At 41.6% G+C, this 24,744-nt stretch overlaps 1 long non-coding RNA gene across 1 annotated transcript in view; it reads left to right on the top strand.

Annotated features, from left to right (window-relative positions):
- The window catches only part of LOC108125605 (uncharacterized), a 30,697-nt gene that overhangs the window by 3,402 nt on the left and 2,551 nt on the right, over nucleotides 1-24,744 (top strand). Inside the window, exon 2 of the long non-coding RNA XR_001773318.3 lies at nucleotides 10,450-10,572. This is a non-coding gene — a long non-coding RNA (uncharacterized lncRNA). The remainder of the gene's footprint in view (nucleotides 1-10,449; nucleotides 10,573-24,744) is intronic.

Below are 24,744 nucleotides of genomic sequence, written 5' to 3'. Positions count from 1 at the left end.
TTCCAAGTGCTTATGAACAAGCTCCAGTTTCCAGCAGCAGACAGCTGCTTGTGTACAAAATAAATTTCTATTATGCCCGAAAACAATTTTGGTAAAAATAGCAAATAGTAGGGATACTCCCTAACTCACCCATTCCACCCAGACTCATCGCCCTTTCATCGTCCTGCTGCCCACACAAGTCCACCATCCAACTAAGCCAACAACCTAACTAGGCAAGCAATCCCTTTATGCCAGCAAATAATTATTTTCTACTTTGGCAACGCTTGCGTAAATTAAAGCTGGGAATTATCAGCAAACACACAAGCAGATTAGGGCGAAGCACTAGTTTCCACTTCCTGCCCACAGTAAATACATCCTTGTACTCGCACTGCCACTCAACCCGAATGTCTTCATATACATGCCCGTACACATATTTAGTTGGATGGCCCCAAACCGCAAGACCATAAAATTAAACTAGTGCATAATTAAACACTCGCAATTAGGCGTAATTTCCTTACTGTGTATCCAAGAGAGTTTGGGGGGGTTTTTTTTTTGAGGATGGGCGGCAGGATGTGGGATGGAATTTGTTTAGGAATCCCTGCCCGCCCATTCAGCACATTAGTTTTTAATTAAAAAATTTGTGAACCTTTTGCTGCTCGTCACTCTGACATTGCATTTTATTTCAGCGTTTAATTGCCGGCCCTTGCCATCCTAATTGTTTTCGGGACACAATCTTTGGCAGTTGATTTTTGCGCCTCGTTGAGTCCTCGAGCTTAACTCAATGAGCCAGCAAAATGTCCGGGACGAAACTTTATACACATGTCATCTAGATAAGAGTAAGGACTTGGCCAGAAAGAAAACAATACAGAGATAAGCAGTAAATAAAATACAAAAAGAAAAGCCAAAAGAGAAGCCAGAGAATCCCGAAAAGCATAATCAGCAAAAAGCCAAAGACAACAAGCAAAGCGCTGAAGATTCATTGTAAACAATTCCAAGTTGTAATAATTAATCCAACAGATTTACAAAACACAACTTTTCGCGAAGCGGTTTCATTACTCAAAACTTGGGCCAACACTTAGACACACAAACAGAGACCAAATAAAAGGGAAAATCGTGGAAAATAAGAGAAAATCAAGGGAGGAAAGTGTGTGAGGGTAGGAAAGCTTACTGGGGGATTTTCTCGGCGGACCGCGACTTTGTTGTTCTTATTGCTTAATGCAAAGGCAGCTTATTTTTTATGCAATGCCACGAAGGCAAAAAACAGCAAGAAAACTAAGCGAATTTCCTTGGCCACATCAGAAAACCGACTGTAATTGTACTTGGTATGCAGACAGACAAGCTCAATGGCTGACTGTCTGACTCTCCGACTGACTGACTGACTCACTAACGCGCAGCCATTCGTTTCAATTCCAAGAAAATAAATCTCATTTTTGCTGCTGACGGCAAACTAAATATTTATGCAACGAAGAGTTCCCGTTGCAAGTAAATTAATTAATGGAAATGCGAGGCGGCTGAGCGCATCTAAGCCGATTTGTTTCGTTATGGCCAAAGTGGGCTTGGGGCCCCAGCTTTTTCAGCCTCTTCTGGCATCTCGGGAGATTTGCATAGTGAATTGATTTGGGTGCAGCCTAATTGACAGCTGACAAGTTAATTAAGGTTAATTAGTGCTCTAATTGATACGAATGGGTTGGTCTTAAAATGCCAAAACAACAAATTTGAATTAAAGGGTTTAGTGAGTGTGGGATAGGCTTAAAATAGTTTATCCTTTCCTTTCTAAAATTAACTTAAAGTTGTTCTCTTGCCATAGTCGAATTTCCATTTTTGGCTTATTTCCCGACTCTGACTGATGGCCAAGTGGAGGAATAAATAAACCACCATTAGCGCCATCGATCAAGTGTGTGCTTATCATGATGGTTGCCTTTTTTTCCACCTGAGACAGGTCCTTCGTTTACTTTTTCTTTCTCTTTTGGCAGTAGCCCTCGTATATTTTTTTGGCCATTTGTATTCGTGTTAAAATCAAATATTTTATCATTCGGCCAAACCTCAGAAATGTAAATATTGGCATAAACATTTAAGAGCCAAAGTCAAACCGCACGGAAAGTGGGTCCCTCAAAAGAGGATTTCTGTATATGTGGGTTTCTATTGAACACACCCAAAAAAAAAGGAAAGAAAGCCGAAAGGAAAAAAATATATATATGCCTGCCGCATTGAATTTATACCCACAAGGCATCAGGGCTAATAATCAGGCAGACGCCCGAAAGCTTCTGAAAAGAATATATATACGTTTGGTATATAAGTAACCTGCTTAAAGCATTTACAAAAATATATATATAGAAAAGAAGCAACAGCAGGTTCCGCAAGGTGGCTGGCAGGTCCTGTCAGTTGGGGTGTAGAAATTCAAACCTAATTTTCCGCATTTCTCTTTTTCGCTTCGGCCGCTTTTGTTTCAGCTTCAGCTCCTGCTCCCGTCGAGGAGACCTTTACAAAATGTCGCCCCAGGCCACACCATGTTAACCCACAAACCGGACGGGGTCGAAGGCTTTCGAGGCTCGTGACTGGGGGTCCAGAAATTTAGCATAAATCACATAAATATGCAGCGGTTGCCAACGGGATAAGCAGACACTGTATCGTGGATTTGTGCCAGGATGCCTCAGCCCCGTTTCGTCCTTCGACTGCCTTTGGCTCAAACGGGATTAGCTTTTAATGCCCTTCGGTTATGTTATTTACAAATGGCTTTTCAAATGATGCCGCACCGCAGTGTCTGATGTTATTTCGCATTCTGGCATATTTTTTTTTTCTCTGTATCCGTTGGGTAAAACCTAATATCCTTGCAAAAGTAGTTGCCATTAATCAAAATTGCTTGTGCCATTTATTATGCTGCAGGCAACAGCTTAGTGGTTATTTAATTTGATTTCATGATCCTTGTAGGCTTTTCCAGGTCATATATACTAGTTCCCGAAAATCTGTTTCCCCGTTCATATTAAATTCGACTTGTCTACAGCTTGAGGACATTAATATTTCCTGCAACGATTTCAACAATCCCGTCGGGATAAAGTTTATATTTTTTCTTTTTTTTCTCCATATGCGAAAAATGCCAACGGGCATGCCGTGATGTCTCTATCCCCTTCGCTCAGCTCAATGGCTTGACTGCCAGCATGTCCTGTGTCCTTGCCATCCTTCAGCTGTCTGTCAAGCATTCAACACACGCGACACAGCACGAGAGATTCATAATTGTTGCACACACATTGCCATCGCCATTGCCATTCCCATTTCTGGTCGCTTTCCCGATTTCATTCTGATTCCGAGTCCCAGGACATGTATATAATGATCATTATCTCCATTGTCATCATCGTAACTTTAATACATTGTAATTGTGTCAGCGGTGAAGCATTCTATGCACTTGGAAAAATTAATTAATAAAAGCTTATTTAGTTTTGTTTTTATACCCTTGCAGAGGGTATTATAATTTTGTCCAAAAGTGTGCAACGCAGTGAAGGAGACATCTCCGACCCTATAAAGTATATATATTCTTGATCAGGATCACCTCCTGAGTTGATATGAGCATGTCCGTCTGTCCGTCTGTCCGTCTGTCCGTCTGTCTGTCTGTCCGTCTGTCTGTTTCTACGCGAACTAGTCTCTCAGTTTTAAAGCTATCGTCTTGAAACTTTGCACACACCCTTCTTTCCTTTGCACGCAGTATATAAGTCGGAACGGCCCGGATCGGCCGACTATATCCTATAGCTGCCATATAACTGATTGATCGGAAATGGTATAACTTTGGTGTTTTTAGAGTTAGAGAGTTCAAATTTGACATGAGAGCTATTTTTGGCAAAACATAACGTCATGCCAAATTTCATAAGGATCGGCCGACTATATCCTATAGCTGCCATATAACTGAACGATCGGAAATGACCCAACTTTCGTGTTTTTGAAGATAGAAAGCTGGAATTTAATACAGATTCTATTTTTGGTCAGTTGATCCAACCCATCAAATTTCATTAGGATCGGCCGACTATATCCCATAGCTGCCATATAACTGAACGATCGGAAATGGTATTTGGTAGAAATATCAACTTTCGTATTTTTGAAGATAGAAGTTTGGGACTTTTTTTAGATTTTGTATCGTAATAAATTGGATTATATATTCCTATTTCCATAAGGATCGGCCAACTATATCCGATGTTTGCGATATATATCCGGTTTTAACTGCAAGGGTATATAAACTTCGGCTCCGCCCGAAGTTAGCTTTCCTTTCTTGTTTGGGATAATAAAGTGTAACTTATTTAGTAAGGATTTTATTATTTTTAGCAAAATAATAGTAGAGAAATCAAAGCTCTCATTCCAGTGCATCTCTCTGTTGCTGAAACTGAAAATTTATGTTACGTATACGCAGTGTAGTGCCCGGACAATTTGTGCCACAATCTGTGCCGTTCTCGTTGCCTCACTTAACAGCTTAATATATTGTTCCGGCAGCTGCAGCTGCCATGGCATAATATCCACACTCACATATGCATCCTTATGTACTCACACCAACACAAGATCACACATGAGTGCACATGGCGTGCATGAAAAAATATAGACAGCAGAAGAGTAAAAAGCAAAGGCGAAAACCAATTCAATGCAGCATACTTTTATGCGCAGGCATACTTAATATTTATGGTAGTGGTAGTGGTCCATGTATGTGCATGATGGAGTATTTGCTTGTGTGTGTGTATACTAGAGACTATTCCGTAATTTAATTACAAACTTTACGCCATTAATTTAAAACTTTAGGCCAACTATCGAGCGCAGCTGCCGCACAGAGAGAAAGCGAGATGGAGCAAACTTCACGTGCCACAAAAACGGGGTAACAACAACACCAACAACAATACGTGTCCCCCATAACTATTGTGCCCCATCTCAGGACCATATATGTATATATATATATTCCATATACCACATGCTGTCACAGACAGGACAATGGATGTGCAGCGCTAGTCTAGTTTATACGCTGCCAACATATTGAAAAGGCAACTCGGCCATTTGTCAGCCCGGAAACGCGTTCAACTTTTGTAATTAGATTGAATGCAAGGGGCGTGAAGGGGAATCAGAAGTTGTTAACTCTTTTTTTCCAAATGGTTCTGGATATTAGCATCTTTTCAACTTTCATTAGGAGTTATTAGTTTTAAAAAATTAGGATCTTTCTAAATAATGTATTTAGGATAATTATGTCATTTAGAGATGCTGAAATATTCGTAAAATTTTACCCAAAAGCCTTCTTCAAAATATTAAACGTTATCCTTCATTTATATTTCACCTTGCTGGTTTTTCCGCACCTGCATCCGACGAAGCTCAACGCCTTTTTATTCCTCATAATCCAACAAATGTCAACTGCAACAAGCGGAAAACCCAAGAGCTTAAAATATGCAACAGAAAAATGCTAAATGGAAAGCCAGCGCTGAAAAGCAGCCACTGGGAGTGAATTTTCTTCTTATCGAAGGAAACTCAAGCCACCTGAGCGCACAATATTAATGGAATCTCCACTCTGTTCACTCTTTGGAATTCATATATATAGAAGAATACTTTTTTTTTTGCTTTTGCTTATTATGTAAATTTTAAGTTCACCTTTTTTCCTGATTTATGTCTCTGCAGGTCTAGTGGAAATTTCATTAAAACTGCAATGCAGCCACTCAGTTTGATGAAGTCTCCGCTCAGATCTCTCTAGCTCCTTTATATAGCCATAATGCCTGCCAATTGCATTTGCTTGTTGAACACCAGGACCTGGCTTTTCTGCTCCTTTGACTGTTGCCTCTCCTGCTCCAGCTGCTTCCGTTGTTCCTGCCACATCCTCTATACTTCCTTATCGGGCTGTAATAAATCAACTCTGCCTCCTCATTTCGCTTCTCGCTTTTTTTCCGCCCCTCCTCCAGCTCTTAACCTTAGACGCATGGCATCATCTTGTCAATGTCGCTGGCAGCCTTCTTTTTTTTTAGATATATGTATATACGTATATCCTGATACGGGATCAAGTCGAGCCTGAGAGGCAACCGACATATTTTCGACACATCATTTTCTATGTTCTAGGTGACGACAGAAAATAAGAATTTTCCATTATTTCTCCACGCCAATGATTGAGTTTTCGTCTTGCCCTCGCATCTCCATTTTCCTTTTTCACTTTTTTCATTTCTCGGAAGTGCCATATCATCAAGTTAAGTAGACGGAATAGAGTTCATAAGTTCATGCTGACATTGCTGAGTGAATTCAGCTGAGTTGCCGGCAAGTTGCAGATGCATTTGTCTAATGCGGCAACTTCGGCTTTGCTATCGCAAGACGAGCAACTTGATTAGCATCGCCAAACTTGCCACAAACTTTTCTTAGCCAGCCAGCAAGTTGTAAGTTTTTCGAGCGCAATTAATTTAAAATAAATATTCATGCTTGGCTTACCTTTTAATTATCCGTAATTTGAAATGCAGCCCAAACCAGAGACACGAGCTAACTTAATTTAAATGTTGTCCCTAAGATTCAACGAACAAAGACATTTCAATATGTCTCAACCCAGCATCCTATAAGAATTTAATTTTAGATAAACGTGTGTGGGAGATATTAACATAATCGCCTTATGAATGTGTCGAGAGACAATGGCATAACTTAAGCCCCAAGAAAATGGCAAATTCGTAAAGTCATAACGTCCCACAGCGACCAGACAATATGACGGCATTTGCAAACTAATTAGTTAGGGTTAGCAAATCTAATTAATGCCCTGGACTTTTGTCTGTGCATTTTAATGAGCTGGTTCTCAAATCGCATTAGAGAGCAGTCTGTGCCGCTTAGAGTATGGTCGAGAATTCTGAAAAATCAATCATCTATGTATCTAGCTTGCGGGTATCTCAGGCACAGAAAGTCTGAATGCATTTTGCATGTCGATGTCGGTGTCCATGTCCTCGATTTGAGTCTAGAGTCCTGTCTGCGGCACTTGGCCTGCTCGTTTATTTAACACTGATTGCCAATGCACACAGAGATTTTGGGAATCGACTGGGAGGCTGCTCCGGAGTATGTTAGTTCTGTCTGTTTTTCCATCGACCCGACCTCAGCAAACTGTGAACTCTGAACGAGTGCCTCTTCTCTGGCAAAATATTGTCTTTAAGCGCCTTTGGCAATTTGCTTCCGAGTCTGCATCTGCTATCCTTTTATCTTTTTGTCTGAATGACATTTTCCTTGGGCAACTCGAAATAGTTTCAATTAGTTTGAATCCTGCCACAGATTCCGGATATACAAATGCAAACCATCAACCCCCATCAAATGCCTCTAATTGACAGTCGGACATATGGGTAATGAACTTTATTGTCCAAATTTAAAGGTAAACTAAAATCCAGCAATATATATTTTAATTGCCAAACAAAATTTGCATGCCAATCATAACACTCCACCAATAAAGCAAAATAAAAGAAAATTATTAATTAAAAGTGCGCCAACTGCAGAACATTAATTACATTAATTTATTGGCCAGGTGCAAAATAAATTACCACAACTTGGCCCAAAAATAGAAAGCATTTTTCAATATAAATTCCAGCCAATTTCCGCTGCCACAAAAAGCGCTGAATAATTTATGGCCCGAAACGATATCAGCATCGGGTAGTTTACGTCTCACTGTCACTATCTTTTTTTTTTGTACAGTTTTTCAGTGGAAAATTCCATTACATATTGATCACTTGACTAAGCACAAAATTCCATTTGCTTACCAAACGAATATAACAAAAAATATATACCTCGTATATGAGGGAAAAAATATAATAAAATGTCAAGCTGAGAAGGTCTGCTGGCCCTTAAATGAAAAACCCCTTTGGAAGGTACAAAAAAGTTACTTTTCAATCAACTTGAGACGGGTTAGCGCCATGAGGTCTTCTCCAAAAGGCTAAAAGGGATAAAGGTTAAGAAAACGACTGCTGGCCGGAGGGGAAGATGAGGCATCAAATTACTGGCTCAAAACGAGGGTATTGCCAATTTAATAAGGGTCAACTGAAAATGCCATTCAAGACCATAACTCTGTACATCTGAGACGAACTAATTGAGACAACTCCGGAGCAGACAAACAATCGCAAATCTACTCGAAATCACTTAGAGCTGGAGATGAGCATCATAATGATGATTCGGATCAATGGCACTCTGCAAATCAAACTAAAGTTGTTTGCTCGTTTGGCCAGCTCTTCGACAGGCCAGCTCCTCCGTCCCTCCCATTCTGGCCAATTGTTATGCAAATAGCCGAGTGCTTTTCCCACTCTCAAGGCGTAGGAGCACAAATTTTTAAAATAACACATACAGAGCCAGAGGAAAATGGAAAATGGCAGAAAAGGATGGCGGCAAAGTTCAAGCCGGGCAATGAGATGGGGAAAATGTGAAATGGGTATTGGTGGGTCTGTGGGTGTGGAGATTTCAGGAACCGCACTAAATCAATATGTTGGTAGTGGTGGCTTTGGCTGGTTGCTTTTGCATTATGCTACTCTTGGCCCTCTTGCCTGCCACTGCCACTCCTGGCCCTGTTGGCCTGTGGTCCCTGGTCCAGGTGCTGCAGATGCCTTCCAACCTGCAGATCCTTGCGCTCCTCTGGTCCTGGGCCACAAATCAACATTTGACTTTTGCATAAATTGCAAGAAGCAACAAAATTGCTGAAAAGAAGAAAAGTAATTTTCTCGCTTTCGTTTGCAGCTGCAGAAGTGCAACCTGGATGGGTTTCGGGACCTCGGTCTTGGGACTGTGGCCCCATTGTTGATGATGCCACGCCCTCCATCTAGCCGTAGCCCCCTAGTCATGCCCCTATTTCATTTCCGCCCACGCTGGCAGCTCGTGATGCCGCTGGGAGCGGACAGACTTTTGTGGTTTACCTGCACATTTCGTTGTTTACCCCTCATGACCTCTCTATGTTAATAAGATGGGCGGCAATTTGTATGCCCTCTCTTAACTATATATACAAGAATTTTATTTTTTAAATTACACGGGAAAAATATTCCTGTAAAGACAATATAGAATCTTAAGAATCTTAACTTGAGTATAATAGAGATATAATTTTTTTAATTGTCTCCCTTAAGTTGTTTAAATAACCCTTTCAATATCTTTATTTTTTTAGTGCCTTAGAAATCTACTTCCTGAACTTCCATTATTTTTTTATCTAGCCCTTAGATCCTAGTATCCTTTCATTTCTTGGGAAAATACCAATGTATCTGACTTAATGCGTATATGTTTCGATTTGCATTTCATTACCTGTTCAAGTTGATGGCAAAAAATAGCTAAAGAAAATGGGAAATAAGGGCTGCATTTTCCCAACCTGCTGCATTTCTGTTTGTATGTTGGGGGGTGAGGGTGAAAAGGACGAAGCTGGTCCTGCGGTAACCAGAGTCCAACGATGCCAAACAAAACTCAACACAATCTGTGCCAAAAGCCGTTGCAAATCGAGCTGAATCAAGCTGAATCGATGTGCGAATGGGCAAGGACAAAAAACACCAGCAACAACAACACTAGCTGAACTAGCAAGGACAACGGCCAGGGCAGCAAGGACAAACAGAAACAGGAAATGGACGTTGTGTGCTCAAGTTTGTTTCCGCTTTCCTTCTTTTGAAATTCAATGCGACGTTTTTTACACTTTTTTTTGTGTAGATCTCCTGCAGGAAAACGCATTGTGTGTGTATGTGTGTGTGTGTGGAGAGTGGTGGGCGTATGTGGGCGTGTTAGTGTCCAGAGCAGGTCCTGTCAGCTTTGCTGTTGCTGTGCACCAAGCAAATGCAAATTTGTTTAAAGTTTATTGAGTGCACGTGACGGCAAACAAAAGTGCAAAGTTTTCCTCCTGGGCTCGGTGTTTTTATAGTTTTGGTTCTCATTCCTAAAACTACCCAACTCTGAATTGCAAATTTCTTGGCCAACTTAAGCATACCTTAAAAATGCATTTTTTTATATGTCTGTAAACAGCTTTAATGAGTGCAATTTGCATAAATGAGCTGGCAGCTTATATGCTAATTTCTGTTCAACAATTTAATTACGGTCCCGAGCCAGGTGCCAAGAATAATAGAGGTGAACAATTTTTTCCAATTATTTAAATACGAAAATTTATGCGGAAACTCATTAAACTAAACCCTTAGCAAGAAATAAAGAGTTTCTTGGTAAAATTGAAAATTTTCTTCAGCGCAAAGTATCCCAGAAATATTTCCGTAATTAAATCAAATTCAATTAAAATCCAGACATCAAAAATTGTGCAAACTATTTTTGTAAAGTTTCCGGCACAAGTGAACTTGAGAAATTGTTTAAAGAATTTATATTGAAACCTCAACACTGCCACTTTCCCCCCAAAAATCTGAAATCTCAGCAAACAGACAAAAATCAAGAAGAAAACTTTCCATTACATTAAACGAAACTTTTGCCAAATTGAACATGCAACTTTGGCATATCAGCTCGCCCGAAAATAACCAAATTTAACAACCAGGAAATCTATTTGCATCATTGCAGGCCAAAACCAGACAGAAGGATGGAAGCCCGATGAGCTGAGGGCCTGAGCCTTACATATACACGATGTAGACGATATGGACGATGTAAAGGAAAGCCAACCTAACCCCGAAAATCAATAAAATGGTAAGTACTCGCCCAGACCATTTTCCATTTTTTTTTTTTGGCTGTGGTTGCTTATTGCAAATGCTTTTATAAATTTTATGACTCAATACTTCCATTGTGGCAATGGTCGATGACAACGACAAGAACGACAACGACGACATTTAACCTACAGAATTTTTCCGAAGCGTCGAAAAGATGTCCCCCCATTCCATAATATCCATTGAATCCAACTATAATTTTAAAGCCACAAAATCCAAGGTTCCAGGGATGCGGTTCTGGCCCCTCCTGGCTGACAGTCTGCCAAAGTGAATTTGTGGCTCTGATGTTGAATCCAAATTGCACAAAAAGTCTGGCTTTGGCTGGCTTGGGTTAACAAAAGGCGGACGAGAAAAATCGAATCGAGCAAGTGGAAAATCGAAAAATCTCTCCTTATTTTCTGCATTTTTTTCTAGCCAACAATGTAAAGCCCTAAATTTAACATTTAAAGCTCAATTAAATTTTTATTTCTCGGGTATTGGGCTATTTCTGGTTAAATATAATTACCTGAGCGTATGCCTCGTTTTTTTCCTAAACTTCCGCTCTTTCTGGCAAAAGTTTTGTAATTCAATTGATGTCGCTGCTTCGGGCGGAAGTTGAAATTTCAATCAGCCCGGGCACAAAACGAAAATAATCTGCAATAAAAATGTTTTCCTTTAATAAAAATTCAATTTCCTTCAAGCGACACATGTTGCCGAGTTGGGAACAGGAAGCAGGACCAAGGATAGAAATAGCAGCGTTTGATAAACAGAGAGGGGGAAGCACTGGTGGGTGGGTGGTTCAGGGAGGTTTGTAAAAGCCAGGAGCTAAAGCCAGAGCCTGGCAGAGCTGAACTGTCAGCCGGATGCAGTTAGGTAAAGGGAACGCATCAGCAAACTCCAGACAGAGGCGGAATGCTGCTCGACTAACACCCACTCGCTTTGGCTCCGCCTGACAGAGTCCTCGCCTAGCCGACCTAGCCGGGAATGCGCGGTACAGCGTCTTTCAATTTATAATGACAAAGTCGATGTGAGTCCTTCCTCCTGCCTGTCTGTGTGTCTGTGTGATGTCTGTTGCATTCGCAATTCTGCATTAGAGAACGGAATAGCTGTAAACAGTGGAAAAATATATAAGGTTAAAGGCTTTTAATATTTAAAAAGTATATTTTAAGATTTTAAACATATTTTTGACAAAATGGTGTAGTTTTATCAAAAGGATCAAAAGGAAAAACACCGTGCCTTTTCTGTGTTTAAGAGACTAGAGTTCTCAAAAAATTATCTAAAAAATATAACAACCTCATTTAAGAGCTCTTCTATCTAATATCTATCATAAATATAAAGAAACTATATTTTTAAAGCCCCATTCACATTTATTTGATAGCCATGACCACAGTAATCGTATCCTAGCAGCAGACTAAATTATTACCACTGTGCCGCAGCTACTCCCACCTTACCCCAAAGCCCCTTGCCCCCAGGTCTCTGTTCTTGCCCCTTACCATCCATCCATCTACAGTCGCTCTGCCCCACTCCCTCCTTTGAGCTGCAGACCTTGCGGAAATGCGGCTCACATTTTGCCATCAGAGATCGAGGTCGTGGGCCAGAGAGCAGAAATGCTGCACCAATGGCCACGACAGCCAGCATCCAAGCCGGCAGACACATCGATGATTGCACATGGCTTAAAGACCCACCAGAGTCAGTTGCCAGATGCCAGTTACCCGGCAACATCCCACCCGCCCCCTGCTTCCAGCGTATTAAAAATACAACGTCGGCAGATACATCAATTGAAAATGAGGCAAGGCAAGGCGATTCGCATCTGTGGCGGACAGCGCAGAGTCGGTGGCAAGTGAAAGGGTAAAAGAGAGACAGGGAGATAAGTATGTTTGGGGGCAGAATGAAGAACCTGCTCCTCAAAGGGTGGGTGGGGCTGGCAGCTGACGTTCGGACGGAGGAGAGCCGACGGGCCGATGATGTTGGCCCGGACATGACAGCAAGTAAGCTTCAGCTGAGCGGGATTGAATGCCAGGAACGCATCTGTTGCTCCAAGTGATTCTTAAGTTTTCAATTTTCCAAATTAACAAAGGAGCATTTTACAAACGATTTTCTCAGTTTATCGAATTGATATCCCTGTGAAAGATAAGTGTAAAGCGAACTAAAACCTCTCAAGTGTATGATCCATAGAATCAAGTTATCTGCAGCCAGGCCGCGTATCAAATCGAATATATTTTTCATTGGAAAATCTGACAATTTGTGGAAGAGCATGAGAGGAATTTTCTCTCGACCAGGCCTTGGCTGCGATAACTCAATTCCGTGGCGTAAATTTGCTGAGACTGCAGATTATCTGCAGAATGTTCAATCTACGGCAGCATCTGTCAGCCGGAGACAACTTGGCCATATGTCTTGGCCATACATCAAGCCAGGACCATACATAGTGGCTATGAGGCTATATCCACAGCCCGGGAAAAGTAAACAAATAGCGCAATTTTCATTTGCTTTATCGTCCGTCTAGATAGAGATAGAGGAAACTTGGCAGGACGAGGAGGGTCCAATCATCCGAGCCCTAATACGTTTAGGCTGCTCATAATCACGCTTCAGCTATTTGAGATGGATTGCCGATGGGTCAGGGGTTGTGGAAATCGAAGGGGAGGCAGCATGGATGGGAAACGCTTCTCTCTACTTCTACATTTTCATCCGGCGGATAGTTCACCCCATTGTTCTTATCGCCTTATTACGTTTCTATTTGTTTTCGGAGGCTAAGACAGCTCGAGGTCCATTCTCGAGATACTGCTTCCAGCTCCTGCCGCTGGCTTATTTATAAGAGCTATTTGTCTTAGCGTCTCTCCAAACTAATAACTTGGCTCTTGTCTCTCCATCGAACGTTTTTCTTTTCATCTTGATTTTTTCTTTATTTTTCCAAGTTTCCATCGCTGCACTTGCAACTAGAAGTGCGCTGAGAGAAAAAACTTATAACAAATTTCATTAAACTATTTCTCGTGTAGTAGTAGTCCCCCATCTTCCACCGTGTCCTGGCCAACTCCTTTGGCTCGACTTCCTGGTCTTTATCGGGCAGCCACTTCCGTTCCACGTACACAAATCACACGTTCAACTGGAGTCCCTCTGCCCGGCTTCCGGCTATTTAAATTGACATCCTGCTACAGGTGACTGTTTCCTGGCCAACTGACTTCCTGTCGCCTGCTCAGTCCCAGTGCCCAGTGTCGCCGAATTCAATTTGCAAAATCATTAACACATTTAGTCAATAAGCTCTTGGCAATGCTCCTGAGACGTCAGGCGGATGGCTTCCCCATCTTCGGAGATTATCATTCATTTTTATGTAATTATGTGCTTACCCAAGGACCCTGGGAGTGCTAAAGGACGACTAAGAGCACGAAATGCTTATTGTCTCTAAGTCTTTAGTTTCCATTTCTTCTTGTTTCTTTTTCTGGTTTGTAATAACCCCTCGAGGGCAGCGTTGTGTTTTTGCTCACGAAATTGTCTATAACTAGCAAAGGATAAAAGCATCCTGTTGTCCATATCCTTGTCCAGCTTTATAAATTATGGCCGCAACGTGTGAGCCTGTTAGCCCTCTGTAGTTACACTGAAGAGCGGTAAATTTTTGGGCTCAGATGGGTCTAAGTGGTATAAAAACATATAGAAAGTACAGTGGTTTTAGAAATTTATATTCGATGGCTAAATACATTTTTTTTTTATCCTTAAGCTCTGTAAATCTTTGCTCTAGTTTGTAGATTATCTTAAAGCTTTACTGAGATTATCTTATCGAAACACACACCACCTTGAAGTTGTTTTAAGTGCCACTGTTCGGGTTTCATCATCAGGAGCAGCTGCAGCCACTGGAGCTGGGCTTTGAAAAAAGGACGAACCATTTAAGTTGATGTGCCTCTGTATAAGTGTGTGTGTTTGTTAGTTTCATAATGTAACCGGATGTGCCAACACAATGCTCGCACATCCGCTTTCTAGACAACAGAGAACAACAGCTGTCACACACAAGCCCCACACATGTGAAGTTAAATGCTGCTGCGCTTTTGTTTGCACATCTTGAAGCGTTGAAGGGAGCGGATCGAAAAGGATAGGGAAAGGGAATGGGAGTCCTGGCCATAAGAATTCCCCATTCGGCTTTGTCCTAGGCCAGCAGATGACAGCAACGGGCGCATTATTAGAAGCAGCAGAGCATATAATAGGGGCATTTCATAACAAGGAGGCGTGAGTCCACATCCAAGCACACAACGGCCCAACAACAGTCTCTGACATAATTATTAACTGCATGGCTGTAAGTAAATATAAAGCGACCAAATGGGCAAAGATAACGAGGCCATTGTATGTTTATGCGAGTGACTGCCTCTTCACTCTTCCCAGTAGCCAGTCTTGCCAGTCTGTTTGTATTGGCCGGGCAAAAAGGACGAACGAAAGCGGCCAAGAGGAGGATGCCTCGGCAGTGTGGGGTCGCAGTGGCAAAGCCACAGCATTTAGCAGACATGTCACGTGCCGGCCTCATCATTTATGTTTTAGTTTTGGGCGCGCCTGACAAAACTTAATTGATTAAAAATAATATTCCGCAAGCTTGCCAACGTCATCCTTCGAGTTTCCTCAAAGAAAAGCTGAAAGAAACTCGTACATGCTCTGAATTCTGATGAGACTCATAATTATTGATGAAGCCATAAGCTGAAAACAATTGTTGACGGGGAGTTTACTTTTCAGTTTTCAAAGTTTTATGAAGGTTATAATTTTTGGGTTCCTTTTTAATGGGGATTTTACAGCTTTTATTAAGAAATAATGTATTTTACAAAATTAAGATAAAGCTATTAAAATATTAAACCTCAAAAGTAAGAAACTTAAAGTCAAATAAGTATTCAAATCTTTTAAAATTTTATTTAATTTTTTTTTAATGTTTTTCTGGTAAATCTTAAATATTTAACAACCTACTTTTAAAGTCACTTTTCTTTTACAAGCTAAACTTTCCTGTTTGGCTTCCGTTTTTTTCTGCTTACTATTTTTCCCAATTTTTTTTCGTCCTTGCTTGTTACTTATCAGCAACAAAATTTTTAATTTACTGCAAGATTTTTTTACCGCTTCCCCCTCTCTGCACCCTCCTTGGCTGCGGCTGTTGCTAATTATAAACTTTTTTAAGTGGCTTATTGGGACTGCTGCGGTTGCCTCTTGTTGCCAGGACACGTTGCCGAGCCGAACCCGCCCGGCGGCAAGTCATCAAGTGCCCTTCAACTTTTTTTTTTCACTTTTTCCATTTGCCCAAGATGCTGTAGCATTTCCAGAGGAGATGGAGAAAACTGGCAGCTGGGGAAAAATTTATTATTTAAGACGCGCGCCCCCTCGAGTAGTTGCCCCTTAGGGCAGTAGGGTTGGTTGCCACACAGCGGCGTTTATGTGCATTGATAATGAGCGAGGCGCCTCCGAAAGTGGGCAACCGTTTTTTATGCTCTTTAAGCAGGCATAAAAGTTTGATTAATGTTTGCCCATTCGGCCTGGAATCGGGCTTAAGGATAAACACAAATTTCACTTCGTCCTTATGCATATGCTCGTTCGACTCGCCTTTTCGGGCTGTCATAAACTGACATTAAAAGCATAAACACATACCGCTACCAGTCACTTTTAACAGCCAGCTCATAAATATAAAATTATACATAAATGCGCAGCGAAAATCACATCAGGGGGCGGTGGGGTGTGCCAAAGGATGTGCATTTTCCGACCCACCCGCCGCGCCAGCGACCCTATTACTTGTGCGGACATAGTTGATGTGATGGATCACAATTCGATTTTTAGTAGACATTAAGCTGGCTCGCGTGTCCTGGCAATCTGTTAAACGACTGCCACGCCCACCGCATAAAAGCTGCAACATTTCTCACCTTGGCGGGCGAAGACAGTTCCTGAGGAAAAGCAAACATGAAAGGAGCATGGACAGGAACATCTGCCAAACGAAAATTTATGATGATAGATTGAGGGGGTGGGGGAAGCCAAAACAAAAAGGACGAAGGACGAGTCAGTCGCTGATTTTTTGGGGGAACTTGGCACAAGCAATATGCAACAAGCTGCCAAATAGCTACAACGTCAGCGCTCAAACTTTACGATATAAATGTTGTACATACGTTTGCTTAGCTGGAATGAATCAATAAATGAATTGACTTTCGTATATTTTATACCCTTAGATACGTATATCCTTATGAAATATTCCATCATCGGAAAATGCATTACAACAACAGCAAGAAAAGGAAAACAATGAATGTGAAGGATCCCCGTCGCCCAGCTGGCAGAGAGGGGTGTAAATATTTAATATCCTTTTTGCATGTACCCGATGATAAAGTGCGTGGCTCTGGGCAGATTAATCATATCCCTGTGGGGCTCCAGGACCTGGTTTTCTAGCTCACCTAGCTGCAGCTGCTCCTGGTCCTCCATAAACCCCATTGTTCTTTGGGCTACTTTTTGTTGCCTTCTTTTTTTGCACATTATCAGCATAAATTCAAATAAAAAACGAGAGTAGCTGCTGTCTGTCGTCTGTGAAGCTAAATAAATGATGTTATAACAGAGCCTGGGAGACAGGACACAGAGGTCCTGAAGCCTGCCACCCAATCATATATATTTTTGTTCGCCCAGCTACCCAGCTTTGTTTTATTTTTACTTTTTTTTCGTTCCAACTCTCGTTCAACTTTGGCAATTTTTCTTGCGCCCCAAAAAGTTGACAACAGGCTGGGAGACTGGCAACCAAAGGACTAAGCCAGGACACGTATTCCAGGGGCAGCAGCTGTCATCCAGATCCAAGACAACATGATGGAGCTCATCAACATCAGATGAGGAGACAGAAAATGGGGAGGGGAGGTTAAAGGAGGTCCTGGAGCTTCAGGAATGCTCCAATGGTCTTAGGCAAATGGAGCAACAAAATGGCTGCCGAAGGATAAAGACGCGTGCCTGACTAAAATCCCGAGGCGTGATTGATTAATATTATTCTCGGCTAATCTAACTTAAATGGGCCACAATACAAGGCATCACGAGACAGAGTGGTATCGAGCAAATATTACTTATTCAGCAACTTTTTCTCCAACTGACTGGCTGGAGGACGATAGGACGAAAGGACTGACTGACTGAGTGAATGAATGAGTAAGTGAGTGTGAGTGAATGAGTGTGCGTGAGTGCGTCTCGTTGACTACGCTTCATACATAATAAACACGCGACGTGTTAAGTGCCCCACAACAAAAGGCAGCAACAACACGGCCAAGTCAAAGTTTCGGGCTGTATCTGGCCAAAGAAAAAAAATTGTGTATAGGAATATTTCATCTCATATTTATATGCACGGAAGGTAGACCAGACCAGTGTGTTGCTGCCCTCAAATAACCTTGTTAGAGCCAAATTTGTTATGCATAAAGAAAAGTTGGTAAGAAAAGAAAGCGGAGATGAGAAAGAGCCTCTAATTTTTCCAGCTCAAACTTTTCTTTGTCATCTTGTCAGCGCAGAAAGAGCTAAAAAAAAAAACCTCATATAATAAAATGTTGACATGAAAGTTAAGAGACGTCTTGATAGTCCTTAAAGTTTTCCTCTTCAAAGGGTACAACACCAATCTGTTTATGAAGTAATTTTCTCTGAATGTAAAAATTTAATTAATCAAATTACGAGGATGTAAATGGCCAATGACAGCATTTGCCCCGAGGAGCTGAAGTTCATTGATGGTTCGGTTTTTTCGCGATGGGAGGTCTGGAAGGGCCGGAAGGCCGTAAATGACGTTGGCCATTAATTAATGCAGAAATGATGGCAACAACAGCTGAGCCATTCAACTTTTCTGATATGTTCGAATTGAACAACTGTCAGCAACATGTTGCTCCAGCCTTTCGGCCCCGAAATCCTGGCATTTGACAGTTGCCTCATTTATTTCAGCAATTTTCCACCTGGCCAGCCCGGCCGCTGAGTTATTGACTTAATTATAATAATAAATGATTTTTGCATTCTATTCGGCCGACGGGTCACCGAAATTAATTAAACCTTCATGCGGGTGGGCTACATAATTAATTTATAAACTTTATATAAATATATTCCATTATATCATTAGCCACTGAAATGAAATATATATATTTGTAATATATTAATTTCAATAAACAAATATTGTCTGTGAGCCCGGTAACCTCTTCTCTTTAGCCAAGAAAATTGAATTCCCTTCTGCAACATGTTGTTGGCAGGAATTTTTCAATTAATATTCCCGCAGCAATTTTTGCTTCAAAGACTCAAAGGAGATCCTTCGCGTTTACGGCGGAGTATCTGCCACAACCAAGTTATGATTCCTGTGGCCCGGCTGAGGTCCCAATCTTGGCCCGTCCCCTTTTTGGCCATAATTATTGTTTGTATTTGCTCGATGCGAAGTTTTTCATTAGTGAGGCAAACAAGAAGCCGGATGAAAAACAAGTGCGGGGTGGAAAAAAAAGGAGAAACAAAATGGTAATAAAGAAATGAAAATCGCACAAAGTTGAAAATCGCTGGTGAAAGACGTGGGGCTGGGTCGCAACGCAACGTTTGCAAACGTGCTGGTGGCATGCTTCATTGGCTTGTGCATTATTTGTGCAACCTGGGTTGCATCGTAAAAAATGCAGGAGCAGCGCCTGCACCGGCAGCTGCTACTCCTTGCTTTCCTTTCAGCAAAGGGCAAAAGGGACACAAACAAGTTGCTGTCAGTGGGTGGGTTGGGTGCCTGGGCGTATGGGGGCGTAGGACGTTGGGCGTGCCGACACGGACATGCGAGAACAAGCCACAGTATTTATGGTCCTGTGGCTGGCAGGGACAGCAGCAGCGAGTAATGTTACTCCCTTCCTCTTGCAGGGCGTCGTCTGCCCATAAAACACAATCAAGCGTAAAAATACAGGGCGGGCACTTAACCCGGCCAACACCAACGACAACCACGACACGTCAACGGTTTCCTCTTTTTTTTTTTACCATTTTTATGCACGGTAGTAGAAAAGGTGGCCGGGTATATTGTATTCATGGAAATGTATGTTTGCAAAGGGAGATATAAACTTAGGGCCCTAAAAACAGGGAAAAGCTTAAAAGTTAAAGCCAAACTAAAATTTGTATGCAAATTAAGGGACAAAACCGATGCATTTAATTAAAAAATATTTACTACCAAAAAAATTAGAAATTTGGTATTCATTTTCTTAAATTTTTGTCCAGAAAGCTTATCATATGGTTGAAAAATTTATAAAAAATTAATCAGTACCTTTAGGTTTAAATACCTTATGTACTACCTCATAGTGGTGTAGTTTTTGCTTCTTGGTCGCCTCCGTTGATGCTTAAATATTTTAAAATGTTTGCTTAGCAGCTCGGAGGAGCTGTCTTTGTTTTTGTTATTGCTGCTCCTGCTGCTTTTGTCGTTTATTTACTTATGCCAGTGTTGGCATTACGTATTAAAATTGCATGATTTTAATTGCACAGTTTGCACACGGAGGTCCACAGCGATGGGTCTAGTGATGGCAATATCATTTCGCATTTTTGCAGCGGCTGCATTTAATGTTGCGCATACGCAACGTTGTCCCTGCACATGATGTTTGCGTTTGTAATTGAAAGTGGCAGTGGCAGTCGCAGTTGCAGTAGCAGTTGGGCGTTGCCAATACAGAAAAGATAGTAATGACCACGCCTCCACCACCATCACCCTCCCAGCAGCCTCCTCTTCACATACATTTCTGGTTAAATATTATTTTTGCCATTAGCTGGTGCTCTCCTGTTTTCATTACATCCTTCGCCACCCATCGCATATCCTGTGCTCATTTTGCCAGTTGTTTATTTATTTGTTCTCTGAATGCAGCTGCTGTTGTGATGTTCTGCTGACTTTGTTGTTTTTTCGCCTTTTGCGGTGCAGTTTCTTATTTCATGGAATGAAAAGCTAAACAGCAGAACGCATTGTCTGGCACGCCATGGTGTGCCATTGGGATGCTTTTGTTTGAACATCCTAGTGAGTCCTTTAGTCGCTTTAATGAGTATTCTATCAAGGGAAATAAAGTGCTTAAAATTTTAATCTGTTCTAATTTGTACCTCATTTGTCGCTTAATGCTCTATAAATTCAAAACATTAGTTTATTTATTATGTTCAACTCCCAAAAAATTCCAAAAATTTAATTCTTTGATGATTCATGCCATTTGATTTTTAGTGCTTCATAAATGCATCATTTATTCCATTCCAACTCACCCAGGACACTAAGCCACATTCAATTGTGCGTATAATTTAATGGAATTATTTTTATTTTTGGCCATTGCGTGTTTCCGAAACATTGGCTCTCGAAATGCGCTTGACATTTGCTGCGTATTTGGAATGCAATTAAATTATATTTATTTTTTTTGGCAAAACAAACGAAAGCACATTTCGAATAGTGCGAATCGCAAAACATTTAATTTAATGAAATAACAAACAAGATGCACTAGCATTAAAACTGCGAATAAACAAAAGACAGTGAGCCAGAGAGAGAGATGGGATCAGAAAATGGAAAGAGAGAGGACACATACTAATGGCAACTTTAATGCTTCGAGGACTATGTGGGTCGGAGAGAGACGGGGACACGCTGTGGGCATAAGGATGCGCATAATGTGCAAAGTTTGCGACGCAAACTAATTTCAAAGTAATTACGTAGCACAAAAGTGTTGATATTAGACTGCTGGCCAAGTGGGGAGTTCGCTGGCTGGTTTGGGGCCGGGCTGGGGGAATCCTTGCCCGAAGGCTAAAGCCAAGCTGCAAAAACAACATGACAAAATGTCGTCAGCAGACAACCCCCAAACGAAGCCCGAAAAAAATTTACGAAAAAAAGTTGCCAACCAAACAGCTGCACAAATGCGATGAGCTTACAGAAACAGTACCGCCCCAGCACCCCAACCCTCCTTTTTTTTCTTCTTGACACCACCTCCCCTCGTCCTGTAAACAAGCCACGAATGCGCCACGTCAGCGCAACATCATCAAGTCCCGTTACCGACTTTTCGGCGCTCTTAACAAGTCTAACAAAAAAAAAACCTCCAAAAAAATGCAATAAAAATAGGGAACAACTTTTGGCCGTAAACGCTGTAAAAGCTCTTGACTTTAATACGCGGTTGGGGAAAAATTAAAGCCCGTATCGGGCCTCATTGAAGGTCCCCGGGCGGTATCCTAAGTAGCTTCATTTTTCCCAAGCCGCTGAATTTTCTATTTATTTGTGTAATATTTTACAATTTTATAAAGTAAACGAAAAATGGCGAAATATGAAGCTAGTCTAGGGAAGCCAATAATTGCACTTGAAAAAAATAGCTAGACTTTCAAAATTTGTAAATAAAAAGTGCTAGACATAGGTTCATATTTGTATTTCATTTTTTAAACCAATACTTTATTTTTATTTCTTTTTAAAAATATGTTACTTTTTCGAGTGCATTTATAGCTAGAGGCAGCTGGAAGTCTATTCCCAAAGGCGCTAACAGGAAGGCACAACTGAGTAGCAAACTCACACACTCTCAGGCAGACAGACTTTGCGGAAACGGAAGCTGACACAACAACAGCAACTGGGAAGCAAAACTGGGAAAAACAAAGGCAGCTGAAAAACAAAAACACAAAAATCTAAAAAAAAAATTCAGGCAACATAAGCTTAAACAAGTAGCGCAGACACAAATGCATTTAGAGAAGACTTACAGATACATTAAGGACTTACACACATGTCCTGCCGACTGACTCTTTATTCGTTTTTTCACTTAACTAAGACTTTTTTAATTAGTCAGAAACTCCATGGGCTCATGCACTTTAAATATTTTAAAATACTTCATTATATAAATAAAATTATTGTCATAAATAATCCAAAGTTTAATTGCAAAAAGCTTTTAAGAAAGAGTCCTGATACCAATTGTTTATAACTTTCGGATAAAGCATTTAAGCTTTATCTTTCGAAAATTATTACCTCACTTAGTGGCCGGCCCCGAGGAGGACATTTCGATTATTTAGAGTCCTCCTTACTTGGCATTTGAACCCTGAGGCCCAGACTAAAAGGGGGCTACTGGGAAACATCTCGGACATTCGGGGCACGTTCATAAACAGGCATTTTATGTCCTGGTAGGACAGCTGTTGCCGCTCGCCAATGCTGGGCTGAAAACCATAATGAAAATATTTACAAGATGGAAACTTGTTTCGCCTGTGTCTGTTCTATGTCATAAAATTAGCATTTTTATGCAGGCCCACACACAATTAGAAACAGTTGCAGCAGGACCTTCCTTTTTTTTCCTTGTCCTTCCTGTTTTTTTGTTGTATGTTGGCTTATACTGAACTCATGAGCGCTGTAAAATGGTTCACATAAAGTGAACTTTAATGGCGGCCAGGTAGGTTGGTTAGCTCACATTTACATGGACATTAAATGGCACCCGGACCAGACATGTCCTGGCCAAGGATGCTGCTCCTTGTCGATTTGTTTTTGGTCATTACTTGCCAAAAAAGAAAAAGGAGACCAAAGAGAGAGCAGTTTAAGGTTGTTCCCTCCAGTTTTTAATGGCTTCGACGGCGGGCACTTGGAGTGTCGTTAAGAGGGGCGATAAAATTCAGAATGGGGCGTGGCCGGCGCCGGATGAGGGACCGCCAGACCGCCGGGTTACGACTCCGGACTGCGGAGTCCGGACACGGGTCCTGTCTGACTGACCATTGCCAGCAATTAAAGCCACACCCGGACGCACAGATATCCCTCCAGGATTCTCCATCCAATCATAGCCCCTCTTGCATTGAACGGCTGTGGCGTTGCAGCTTCCTCCCATCAGGCCACGCCCATCTGGTGTGTTAATTGAGGTAAATTACGCCATTTTTTTATATATTTTTTTTTTGTGAGCCAGGCTCACATCTCCGACATTCCGCCTCAAATAGGTTTATTGGGAAATTTATTTGTTTAATTGCATTATTTTTTCCCCAACGCTGGCTGGCGAAAAAAATTCTGCCATAAAATGGTTTTTACGGCTCTGGCATAAGCTGGAAATTTATTGTTGTTATTTGGTAAACAGCGAGCCTGAACGAAGCTCTAAATGAAATTTGAGAAATTCCCACTTTTTTTCAGGCCAAAGCACGAGTTGTGGAAAATTATTTTCCCCAATTAAATGGGAACGTATTCTGACCTGGAGCTAAGGGGTTTTAATTTAAAAATACTGGAAAAGTTCTGCCATAAAAAGAAAAGCATTTCCCATTCAGTTTCCATCTGGTTTCACAGAACTTATCACTTTGGAGTTCAACTATTCAAATCCTCTCAGAAACTAGTTCAAATCCAGGTAATCCCTGCCAAGAGCTTATCTCCCTTTTGGACGGATTTTTGGGTCGACAAAACCAATCAGATGGAGCAGAGAGGCAAAGCCACCGGAAGACAGCCAACGATTGGATAGGCTGCTGTCTCTAGCATTTAAGCCTAATTTGTGGGGGTAACCTGGATAGCCTGGAGGAGCTGGCGAAGCTCAAAAAGGTACCAGAAGGCAGGTCCTGGCAATTACAGTTAAGGCAATTTTCGCAACGTGTCGCTGACTACCACCCCTCGTCCTCGTCCTTTGGCTGGCTCGTTTTTGCCAACTCCCGTGTGTCTCTAATCACATACCAACTGCAATCGGCTTTTGTGCTGCTTTTGTTGGGCTTTTGGTCCTTTTGCTGCCTGTGCAGCATCCTGTTGATGGCCTCGTTAGTTGTGACTTAGAACGAGCCACAATACAATCAAATCGGCACACTCAGACACCCACCCACACACCCATCGCCACACACGTTGGCCATAAAAATGAATGGCAGAACGGCAAAAAAAATAAAACAGAAAGGTTTTTCTGTTCCAGAAAAGGAGGCCAACCAAGTACCATTTGCATTTAAAGCAATCTACCCTCGTTTTCTGCTGAAAAACACTCCCCCAGCCGAGCCCAAAAAATAAATTGCAAACTTTTCGCAGCCCAGAAAACTTTGTCAATTTAATTAAAGCGAAGCGACTTAGTTGATCCGGCCAAGGCGCGACACCTTTTGGCCTGAACTTTGGTGTCGGTTATGGCCAGCCCGGGCGCGGCATACCAACGAACATTGTTGCGCGAGGGCAGGGTAGTAGGGCCAGGCCAGGCCAGCCCAGGCCAGGGCCCGTCCTGCCGAGGACATGCAACTGGTTGCACTTGCACTTGCACCCTGCGACATTTTATGGACCATTCAAAAGCGCTACAAAAATGAATCACAAGCGATAACA

The sequence above is a fragment of the Drosophila bipectinata genome, chromosome 2L, assembly GCF_030179905.1.
Source record: "Drosophila bipectinata strain 14024-0381.07 chromosome 2L, DbipHiC1v2, whole genome shotgun sequence".
NCBI lineage: Eukaryota > Metazoa > Arthropoda > Insecta > Diptera > Drosophilidae > Drosophila > Drosophila bipectinata.
This window is presented reverse-complemented; position numbering and strand designations above follow the sequence as displayed.